This window comes from Azolla caroliniana, unplaced genomic scaffold, assembly GCF_043228905.1.
Source record: "Azolla caroliniana isolate FFs.n. ecotype wild unplaced genomic scaffold, voAzoCaro1.0.p SCAF_8, whole genome shotgun sequence".
Lineage (NCBI taxonomy): Eukaryota > Viridiplantae > Streptophyta > Polypodiopsida > Salviniales > Salviniaceae > Azolla > Azolla caroliniana.
The window spans coordinates 12,559,196-12,571,746 of NW_028230443.1; positions in this window are offsets into that span (position 1 = coordinate 12,559,196).

Genomic DNA, 12,551 nt, shown 5'->3' on the forward strand with positions numbered 1-12,551 from the left:
AGAGAAGACCACAACGGATTGTTGGTATTGTGGCCGAAAGGGCCACAAAGAGAGCGAATGTAGGAAGAAGCGCGCGATTCAGACAAATTCATATTCGGCAAGGCCGGTCGAGCAAACCAACAAAGCTCGCACTACGCTGAGGAATCGGAAAAATCCGATTCCGAAAATGGAACAGGTCTAGCCTTTGTGATGAAACACAAGGTTAATTCGATGAAGAAGACCACTTCCGGTTCCAATGAAGTGTGATATGTTGAATATGGAGCATCAAATCATATGGGAAATCGGTCCCTCCGGATGGGATCCGACTATGAATGGAGAAGACCCGGTGAGAACCAGAAGTGAAGACAGATTTGTAAATATGTCTTGAATAAACCCATTGAGGCTATATTTGTAAATAGCCCTAAGGTCATATTTGTAAATATGACTTAGGGCAATCACCTTATAAGTGTGAGAGATTGTGTGCATTGCATATTGTTGTAACTGTTGTATAGAGACGTAGAGAGAGATACAAAGCGATACTCTGTTGTAACCGCCATTGTGTGAAGAAACAGAGCTCGAGGTCGTTGCCTCCGAGTCTCTGATTGTACCCTCTTTTTTCTTCATAGTGATAGTTGGAGTCTGTGGGCTCCCATGGTTTTTCCCATTCAAATTTTTCCACGTAAACATCCTTGTGTCATTTTTGTGTACTCTCTCGTTCTTTCCATATTTGTGATTCAAGACTTGGTTGTGGCCGAGCAATATTCCACGTTTCTTTACAACGACGGAACCGGGCCGGATGCACCCGAACCGAACTCGGACAGGACTGATGGATGGCGACGAAATCGGAACCGGACGGCGACCGAACCAAGCCGAACGAATCGGGCTGGATGCAACCAAACTGGGCCGGACGGAACCGGAACTGGATCAGATGGTGACCGAACTGGGTCGGATGCAACCAGATGGATCATGCGGCGAACTAAAGTAAAGGTTATGTGAACGTATGCAACTAAAGTCAAACTTTATGTAAAGTAAAGATCATGTGGATGCAGGCAATGGAATTGAAAAAGATGGAGATGGAAGTTCCTTGATGCAAGTGCGAGAAGGGAGGAGAAAAGCTATCTCTCGATAATCCAAAGAATCCTAATTATCTTATGAAACCCTTATCTCTTATCGAAGCGATAAACCCTAAATTTCCTTACGGAAGCTATCTCTAAAAAACCGGAACCCTAATAATTTTCTTAACGGAAGCCATATCTCTCGTATAACCATAATTTTCCTTACAAAAGCCATATATATCAAATAGCCCTAATTTGTTTTCTTATGAAAGCCATATCTCATAAATTTGAAACCTAATTGTTTCTTATCGAAGCCATATCTCACAAACCCTAAACTTTTGTAATCCCAATCTTGGGATTGATTGTAATTTTTCTTCTCCTTTGGTAATGAAATTGATTAAACTTTCTCATTTCTATTAATTCTTAAAGTATAAACGCACGAATTTGATATCCTATGGTCAAAGGCCCGGTCCCGCCTCAAGTTCACGTATCCTTGTCGTATTTTCGTGACACCGAGGACAGTTCATGCGCAAAGAGAAGGGGAAGAAGAAGATGTCAGAGTACAATACCGGCCGAGCTGAGTCAGATTAGAGCAAATCCGACCCCGACAGAACAAAAAAGGAACCTCTGAGGAAGAGGTCGAAATCAACCGAGAAGGCCACGAAATCGGCGAATCGGGATTTGCGTTGATCCACCTGCTAGAAAAACCCCTAAAGTGGTACGGGTACAATGAGTATATGGCGCATCATTATGCGTACATGGCAAAGGTGGCAACCGTGCGTGAGCCGGAGAGCTACGCTGAAGTGGCTAAGGACCCGAATTGGCGAAAGGCCATGGAGGAAGAGATGCACGCACTCACGGTAAATGAGACGTGGGATTTAGTCGATGTACTGAAAGGAGTGAAGCTGATAGGTTGTCGGTGGGTGTACAAGGCGAAATACAACGTTGACGCCTCCATCAATGGGTACAAGGCCCGATTAGTGGCCAAGGGCTATGCGCAACAACACGACATCGATTACAATGAGACGTTCGTGTCGGTCACAAAGATGACGATTGTCCGTGTTTTGCTTGTGGTGGCAGCGACGAAGGGGTGGCATCTACATCAAATGGATGTGAACACACCGGTTGTATGCCAATTGAAGAAGTCCCTCTAAGGACTCAAGCAAGCCCTGCGTCCTGGAACGCGAAGATCACGCAGAGACTGTGTCGGATGGGGTTTGCTCCGTCGAGATCAGACTCTTCTCTCTTCATCCGGCAAGGTCAGAATGAGCCGATGAGCATATTGCTCTATGTGGATGATCTTGTCATCGCTGGTGCCAACCTAGACGAAATCGGCCACGTCAAATCCCGGCACGCGACATCATTTGAGATGAAGGATCTAGGCGACCTTCATTACTTCCTCAGGATCGAAGTGATCCGAATCCCCAAAGGCATATAGATCAGTCAATGCCACTATGTCCTGAGTATGCTCTTCAAATTCGGTATGACAGAATGCAAATCCATCTCGACTCCTTTGGACCGGAATATAAAGCTTTGCCTTGACTCCGGAACGACATGCGACCCGAAAACATTCCGATAGATAGTCAGAAGCCTTATCTATCTGACCATGACCCGGCCGGACCTCAACTATCTGATTGGATTGATCAATGAATTTATTGCACATCAGATTGTGGAGCACCTTCAGTGTGTGCACCGAATCCTGAGATACGTCAACGGCTCTAAGGCTAGGGGTTTGTTGTATCAGACCGGTGTAGCCGAACAATTTGTCGGCTACACGATGCCGATTGGGCCGGAAATGTCTGCGACCGCAGGTCTACATTTGGATATGCGTTTTTACTTAGAAGCGTCACGATCGCCTAAAGCAGCAAAAAGCAATCGATAGTGGCACTATCGAGCACTGAGACCGAGTACCGAGGAGCAGTTGTCACAACGTGTGAAGCCATATGGCTCAAGAGGTGCCTGAAGGATCTGCGAGTAGTGGTGTCTGATCCGATGACAATCTATTGCGACAACCTCATCAACATCCAGCTGGCAAAGAACCCCGTCTTTCACGCCCGAACTAAGCACATCGAGGTGCACTATCATTTTGTCTGCAAGCACGTTCTCTCCGGTGAAGTGGAACTGCTGCATGTTTCGATGGATCGGCAGGTGGTTGATATCTTCACCAAGCCCCTTAGGCTTAAACAAGTTGCAGCAATTTTCCGGTGCACTAGGTGTGCAATACCTCGATATGCCAAACTTGAGGGGGAGGAATGAAAGGAGGAATGAGAAAGATGATCAGGAAGCCGAGTCGGATACCAATTCCGACTTCGGCCTGACTGAAGAAGTCGAAGTGCACGGGTTGGCTGAGAAAGTCGAGACCAGATGCAGGGGGAGCCACAGGAACGGAAAGCCCAAGCTAGAGCCAATCGAAAAAGGGGGAGGCAAACCCAGAATGACCGAGACACGGACGTGGGCTGATGTCATGAAAGGTCTAGGAATCGAAGAAGAATCGGAGACAACCGATTCGGTTGAGAGCAGAAATGAATCGGATGTACCCGATTCAATCAAAATGATCGATTCGGAGGAGCCAAATCTACGATGGGCCAAGTGGACAAAAAGGCAGCCAAAGCCGAAGCTGAGACGGAGGAACCAACGGGTCAAGGGGCGCCAACACCGCGACAACAAGGGAGCTGATAAGGGCCAAAGGAGCAGACAAGCCGACCAAGAAGGTCGAGGAAAGAGGAACCGGACCGGATGAGGAGTGCGAGTAAGGTGCATGAGCGCAAGAAGGAGCCGAGGAGAGGACCGATTGGCACTACCACAAACACTGAGACAACAATCCGACCTCAAGTTGAGCTTGAGGGGAAGTGTTGAGCGAAGAAGCTCAACCACATCCGGATCAGTTGAATAAGCCAAAGCCGGACCGTATCCGGATCGTTGTCCGGATAACATTCAGAACCTAGATCCAGATGGGGGATCGGAGACCCCGACTTGCATGTGAAGCAATAGGCTATTAGAGGCCTACACTTCTAGACTACTTAGCTAGCGAATGTTCTTGTAGTTAGTGTCAGGGGCTCAGTACGAGCATTGAAGTACCTATCAGTACTTCGGCCAGTCCTTCAAGGACTTGTATAAATAGTTTTGTTGAGCACATTGTATGTACAAAGAGTTTTTTAGTGTTTTTTGGAATATATACGTTTATGTGTTCTGCTCTAACTCAGTCTCTCCTGTGTAAGGTTTCCATTAAACCTGTATTTGTATTCTTGTGCTATCCGAATGAGCCAGTTTATCTTAACTTCCTCAATTGTATTCTTTTACATATGTCCTATAGCGCACACTCGAGTCTATTTGCACCCAAATCATAAACAAGGGAAATTGCGGCCACAGACAATGCAGGGTGTGTACCCAAGGGCACGTGCGATCCGCATCATTAAATCTTTATCAAAAAATGTGTGCAAGTTTTTGATAGTCTGACTTTGTCAGCTTCTGTCATCAATGACCCGACTCTCTAATTGCAATAGCTAGACCGGCTCAAGTCAGGAGCCCGACCAACTCGCAGGAGCCCAACTCAACGCTTGACATCAACAACTTAAAAAAACTTTGTAAGTGTAAAACAAAAACTGACATCAAAATCTCGAAGTTTTAAATATATAAAACTTCCACCATTAAAATTAAAACGCAGACAATTCTTCTTCCTTCCCGAAGTAAAATAAAAAGTAAGATATCATTCCAAACACCATTCCATCTCAGATTTCACCAAAGCACCAAAAATTCAGCCACAAATGACCAAAAAATGCGTTTTGAAGATACTTAAAACTTCAAATTACACAAACTTCCAACCATAAAAAGTTTATAAGATCACAAGCTACCTAGTGTTGATTTCGAAGACCAGAAATCTCCAAAAACCTAGAAATGAAAATTGAATCCATATAAAAGTAGAGATTATGGTTCATGTGGGGAGGATGGCAAAATGCAACCACAAATTTTGTAGCGATCAACATTCGTGTTACGGGCATCACCATAATTTATCCTGTGGTAAGTTGTACTAGTGTGAGGGTTAATCAAGGGCGTAAAGAAGGGAGGATCACTTTTAATCCTAGGAATTGAGATAACCCATAAGGGCCAAGTGTGAACTTGTTGGGGGCCTTAAGTCAGGCAATAAATATGAGACCTAGCTACACTCATTGGACACATAATTCGACTACGTCAAGACTATGACCTTGTGGTGAACAAACTCTTGTTGTGAGTGCGCCAGTACTAAGTACGATTTGATGCCATGGCGGTGGTATGCGATGCCGATCAAGACTCGTGTTCGTCTCAATCCCTTCGCTCGGGGGTGGTTAGGTGGATCGACACCCTTCTTTCTCTCGCTTTTCTTATCTATAAATCTAATATTTCCTTGTCTTATGCTTACATCAGGAACAATCTCTAATATCTGGTATCTAAGCATTTTTTCTAATGTTTCAAAAAAGACCCACGAGCGGTGAAATGCATAAAGATTGGAAAGAACACCAAAGGTAGATGAAGAATTATCTTGGGATGACAGTGTTGTGAAGATTTCCGGCAATGGCGAGGAAAATCTCCCGAGAGCTAGAGAATTGGGCATGGTCACATGTGCAAACGTAAAAGGTAGTTATGCCCATGCACATTAGGAAAAGTGAGAATAAGATGTAAAAGGGTAAGCAAATGTAAAATGCAAAGGTACGCTAAAAGAATGCACTTTAAATGCACACGTAGGAGAGAAAGGAGGGGCATTTAAGTGGAAGATTGTGGTAGAGATTCCTCTCTAACAGGAGAGGAATTCAGGGCCTTCCCGTTGTAATGATGCTCCCCGTCCTTTTGGATATAAAAGGGGAGGGTTGATGTTTGTAAAGGGTTGTTAACTTAATAGATTGCTTCTGTCTATTTTAGGCACTTTGTCTTTTTTTGGCCAGAGGCTTCTCTTCCTCTTCTTGTTTTCTATGTTCTTGAGTGCTCTCATAACCCTTTTGTCACAAGGTGGTGTTGATGCGCCTACCGGAGTCCCTTGTTCGTTGTAGCTAGCCTGTGTGCTAAGGTCCGATTTAGGGCAAGCCTTAGCCTGCACTTGGCGTTGCGAGCCCGTGAGCTCATCGTCTACGCAACTGAACAGTCTGGTTTCTCTCCTAGGAACTTGGAGGAGAATGTGTTGGTGTTGTCATCCCCTCTGTGTGTCGTTGTTCCGGTTACTAAGTTCCTTGTGGTTTGGCTAGGTTAGGCAATTGCTAGCTTCATGAAATACACTTGCCAGGAACTGTTGGTCAGAGTGTTGTCGATGCCAAGCTACTGCCTAGAACTTGAGGGCCTACCGCTTACTAAAGGATGTTTGTCCTGGATTGGATGGGTTAGGGGTTCAGTGGTATATACAATATTGGGATTTGATAGGTGAGGGACTAACCAAAGCTTATCAATAGGTTTTAGATTCTAGAAATATGCCGCAAGAATGGAATGACCAAAGCTTATCAATAGCTTATCTACATGATTCCCAAATCAAGTGGTCAATTAGAGGAGCTTTGGCATTGGAGGCCAATTACTTTGTTGAACATTATTTATAAGATATTAGCCGTTAGCTAGACGTTTACAACCTTATCTTTTTGAATTGATTCCTAATTCTTAGATGGGTTTTATACAAGAGCGAAGTATTTTTTATAATATTATTCTTTTTTGGGAAATGGTAGCTTTTGCTAAAGTGCAGAAACAAGAGTTGGTAGTGGTATTTCTAGATTTTGGAAAAGCTTGTGACAGAGTGGATTGGGATTTCATGGAGGGCACTTTGCTCAAGATGGGTTTTCCAAACAAATGGATATGAGGTGTTTCAGCATTATATCGTAATGCACATAGTTCACTTTTATTTGTAGGGGATGTTGGTAGGCGTTTTTCTATTTCAAGATCAGTAAGACAAGGATGTCCACTTGTTCCTTTTCTATTTTTATTAGTATTTGAAGCGTTTTCTATACACTTAAATTCTTAGCATGTTAATATCAAAGGTTTAACATTACCATTTGCAGATGTTGGTGTCGACAGTGAGTTTGCCGATGATACAACTCTTTATGTTCAAGCCTCACTATTTAAGTTGTTGCAGGTTCAAAAAGTTGTGGATGACTTCTCAGATGCATCGGGTGCACTGATTAATTGGGATAAATCATCAGGTTTTTGGGTGGCTTCGGGAGATCTGCCATTTAATGTACGTAGCACAAGATTCACGTGGATCCCTAAAGGGTAGTCCATGAGGTATTTAGGATGTAGAGTGGGGTTAGGATTAAAGGTAGAAGATATGATTGCGCCATTGTTGTTAAGATTAAGGAATAAGCTAATATACTGGAATAAGGAAAAGTTATCCCTAGCAGGACGTGTAGTTGTTGCTAATTCCATGCTTTTGTCCTCCATTTGGTGGTATATAGTGTCTACATGGTTGTTTTCTAGCTCAATAATGCTTAAAGTTCAACGGCTAGTGCGAAAATTTTATTTGGGGGAATGCTATTGTAGACAATACTATAACAAAGGTAGCTTGGTCGGTTCTTATACAACCCAAACAAAAAGGAGGTTTAGGTTTGATTGATCCTTTTATGCAAAGTAAAGCATTACTTGCTAAACATGTTGTTAGGAGTTTATTGCTAGTAGAGGAGTTATGGAAAAAGTTATGGATTTGTCATTTACATAAATTTAAGCCGTTGGTTGGTGGTCAATGGCGTGATAGTCTTAGATGGTTCTTTAACTCAGATTTTCCATTGCCTAAGTCTATTGTTGGGTGTTTATGTTTTTTTAATGGAATTCTAAGGGCATAGGAAAGTATTCTTCAAGCACTTGTTTTTGCGCCACAAAAAACATATCATCAATTCATGCATCAACCGTTGTTATGGAATCCTTTATTTACTAGTGAAGTTGCATGTGTTTTGGGTTTACGGGCTAGGTTATCTTGGGTTGCAATGGATAGTAGCCCAGCTCGTACAGTTGCAGATTGGCTAAATTTTTTGTAGACTTCAGTGCAAGACCAAAAGACTAGGGTGTCTAATTTAAGAGGGGCAAACATTATGCTCTATCAAGTGTCAACGGTGTATTAGGTAACACTACCAACTTTGCAATTTGATCATTTTTCAGAATTGGCATGGTATGTTTTCGACATTGAATATACTTATAGGAGCTCATTTATATCATCAAAATGGAAGCCTCTATTTTTATGAAGTTCTGGATAATGGTAGGTTGTTTTTAGTGGAGGAGGAGTCTTCAATTATGTCTTTTGCCAAGCAGCTGCTAGTGAGAGTAATTGTTAGATTAGATAAAAAGATATTTATACATCCTAATCCATTAATTGCTAAGTACTCATCTCCAATGTGGGTTTTACACTCTAGGCTAATTGCTAATTTGCAGTGGGATCCATCGTATTATGGTTGGAAGCTATCCAGGTCTAACACTTCGCAAACGAAAGTTCTTCCATTTTTCACATATTCGGTGGCGTTGGGTAGAAATTTTTTGTTAAATGAGATAGAGTTGATACCTGCGAAGAAAAAATATTGGGAGGAAGGTAATGTGTCAACTTTGTATATGTTGAAGTTCTGGAAACAATTTTGGTCACTTAAATGTATGAACAAGGTATTGCATTTTAAATGGTTAATGATTCATTATGCATTGCCAATAGGAGCTTTATTGAGGGGAACAATACATGATCGATCATGTGGTATGTGTGGTTTTGCATCTGAGACATTGCATCATGCTTTTTGGGAATGTGTTATAGTCAAATGTTTTTGGTCTTGTATTCTTAGGCTTTTAGGTCGTAAGAACAGGGCAGCTATATTCACGTGGGGTACGCTCTTTTGGGGAATGTTGGCTCAACAAACGGTTTTTTATCATCATCATAATTCATCATTGACTTTATATGTGAAAAGTTTTCAGGTGTACGTTACATCAAGTTCCTTGCAGGGAGTCAAGTTCTTTTCCAGTTGTTATGTTTGGAACATTATCTCCTCTTTGGCTTGACTTTGGTGGTATACAACGAGATGGTGATGTGGTCATGGAAGCATTTCTATTTGGTAAGGATGAGTGATGGTGTTGTCGGGGGCTGAAGCTGATTTTTATGAGGAGATGAGGACAACACATTCACTCTAATTTTGTTTGTACAAGATTTTTGTGGTGAACGAATAGATGGTTGATGTGGAAAATGAAGCACATTTTATTTCTGTATAGGATGAGTGACAATGGTGTAGGGGGATGAGGCATAATTTCATGAGGGAATTAGAAGAGTAATCTCATTATTTTTTTGTAGGTACAGGTCCTTGGTGGTATACAATGAGATGGTTGATGTGGTCATTGAAGCAAATTTGCATATTTCATTTTTTTAAGGATGAGTGAACCATGGAATTGGGCGGTAAACAAATAGACGATTGATGTGGAAAATGAAGAATATTGTCTATTTTGGTAAAGGATGAGTGACGATGGTGTCGGGTGAAGAAGCGGAATTTCATGAGGGGATCAAGAGAGAGTGTCACTATGTTTTTTGGTATAGGTTCTCGGTGGTATAAATTGAGATGGTTGATGTGGTCATTGAAGCAAATTGTCTATTTTTTAAGGATGATGAATCATGGTGGTGTTGGGGGTTGAAGCTATGTTTTTATGAGGGGATGAGGATAGCACATTCACTCTATTTTTGTTTGTATAGTACTTCAGTGGCAAATGAACAGACAGTTGATGTGGAACACGAAGAACATTGTCTATTTTGGTAAAGGATGAGTGACGATGTTGCCAGGGGAAGAAGCGGAATTTCATGAGGGAATTAAGAGAGTAGTGTTATTATGTTTTTGTTTGGTATGTACAGGATTTGCTATGCTACGACGAGATGGTTGATGTGGACGTTGGTGGTAATCAACGACATGTTGGTTGGGGAAAAGGAACATATTCTCTTTGTTTGATAAGGATGAGTGATGATGTTGTTGGGGGCTGAAGCAGACTTTCATGAGGGGACGAGGAAAATAAAAGCATTTTCTTTTCCAGGTGATTGTTGTATTTGGCGAAGTATATTCCGAATTAATATACCTAGAAGTCTACGATTCAGAACTTCAACGCAATGCACGTACACACATGTTGAAGGAAACAGATGTAGAGACAACAGGGAAAGTTTGGTGTTTACAAATGCAACACCCAACGATTATGTTGTTTCTGTACTTTTGAAAGCTTGTGCTAAGCTGAAAGTTGTGGAAAATGGCCAACAAATACATGCATATATTTGTGGAAATAGGGCAGTGGAAAGTAATGCTTTTTATTTAATGGACATGTATTCAAAATGTTGTAGGATAGATCGAGGAAGAGATGTATTCGATAAGATCTGAGTTCGTGATGTGGTGTCATGGAAGGCATTAATAGCACGACATGGTCTTAATGATTGATATCAAGAAGCGTTGGAAGGTTTCGAGCATATGTAATGTCAAGGGATCAAGGAAGAAGCAATGTGTGGAGCGAATGCTGATCGGAAAATGCTGAGAATGCACGATAGATGGTTCTAGAAGAAGTAACACGAAGACAACTGGAATCAGAACTGGCAAAAGAAAGCCAATATGTTAACATAGAAGGGCTGAAGCAAACGAAGAAGGAGACGTAGACGTAGACCAACATACATCAACGACAAGAAAACCAAACAATGCCAGAAAGACACGGCCGGACGCACTCGAGAAAGACAACCAGAAAGACACGGTTGGACGGGCCGGAGAGACACATAACGACTAGAAAGACAGCCAGAAAACACGACCGGACAGGTGGGATGAAGAGACACGACTAGGGGGAGATAGAAAAAAGAAGAAGAAGAAAAAAGAATGGTTAGAAGGGACAACAGAGTGAGTCAATACGTATGTGAACACATGCACATGTGTGTGCATGTGGACATATACAAAGAGGTGTGAGTGAGTGATTAGTGTGAATGGACAAGGGGGCTTGCACCCCTGTGTATCTACCCTATTATCATCATAATCATCATCCCTAACCCTAAAACCTACAACACTTTTTGGCGACCACAATGGCGAATCCCACCTTGAACGAAGTCAATGCATATATGTGGTAGAAATGTGCGAGTAATGATGATGAAGATGTGCGAGAGGAAGTCACGAAATGATATGCGGTGTTGCGATGCACGAGTAATGGAACCATTATGGCTGCGAGTGTGCGAGAAATGGTGAAGATGTTTGGAAGATGTCAATGAATGCTATGCGACGATGTATATGTGCAAGTATGGGAAATGATGACGTTATGCAAGAGGGCGAGAATGGAAACAACGTTTGTGTGAGTGTGAGGTTAGCGACAACGTGCATGTTTCAAAAAACTGGTTGCACGATGCAACATAAACACGGCCGGACGAACAATGATGGAGAAGGAATCGGCAAAGAAACTCCGGATACAAGTAACATAGAGGAATCGGTGCCAACACGACTGGAAAGAGAAGCCCACCAGGAGATTGCAGAGGAAGAAGCAATGTGTGGAGCGAATGCCGACAGGAAAATGCTGAGAATGCACGGGAGATGGTTCCAAAAGAAGTAACGCGAAGACAACCGAAACCAGAACTGCCAACAATATGTTAACATAGAAGGGCTGAAGCAAACGGAGAAGGAGATGCAAACACAGACCGACATACATCGACGACAAGAAAAACAAACAACGCCGGAAAGACACGGTCGGGCGCACCTGACAAAGACAACCAAAAAGACACGGTTGGACGGGCTAGAGAGACACACAACGACTGGAAAGATAGCTAGAAAAACATGACCGGACAGGTGGGATAAATAGACACAACTAGGGGGAGATAGAAAAAAGAACAACTAGAAGGGACAACAGAGTGAGTCAATACGTATGTGAACACATGCATACGTGTGTGCATGTGGACATATACGAAGAGGTGTGAGTGAGTGATTAGTGTGAATGGACAAGGGGGCTTGCACCCCTGTGTATCTAGCCTTTTGTAACTATTTAACCCCTTATGGGGAATGAATGAACAATAAAGAAATAGTTCTCTCTCTCTTGTTATCTCTCTTTCTCTCTCTCTTCCCTTACGTTGAACCCCCTTGGGAGGGGGGTGGAGCCATTCTAGGCACCGACCCCCACCCCACAATGCTTCTCAACATCTTCGCCATCTCCATCCCTATCACCACCCTATTATAATCATAATCATCATCCCTAACCCTAAAACCTACAATACCCACTCATCAGGGCCTGTATATAAAGTGTTCTCTGAGCACATTCGTTGTAGTCGAGTATTGAGTCATTCATTGTTTGCTCTACTCAGTCTCTCTCTCTCTCTCTCTCTCTCTCTCTCTCCCCCCCCCCCCTACTATGTATCTCCATTTTCTGTGTTTACCTAAATGTTGCATTCCAGATAACTGACTGTGTACTCGGTATTTCGCATAAGCTTCCGCATGTATTCTTTTACATGGTGTCAGAACGCAAGGGTTAGAAGAATCCTCTGTTGCCGATAAAGAGAATAAGACAGAGACAAGCTTTCGTTTTTTTGGGAAAGAAAAAACAGGAACATGGACAAAGGTA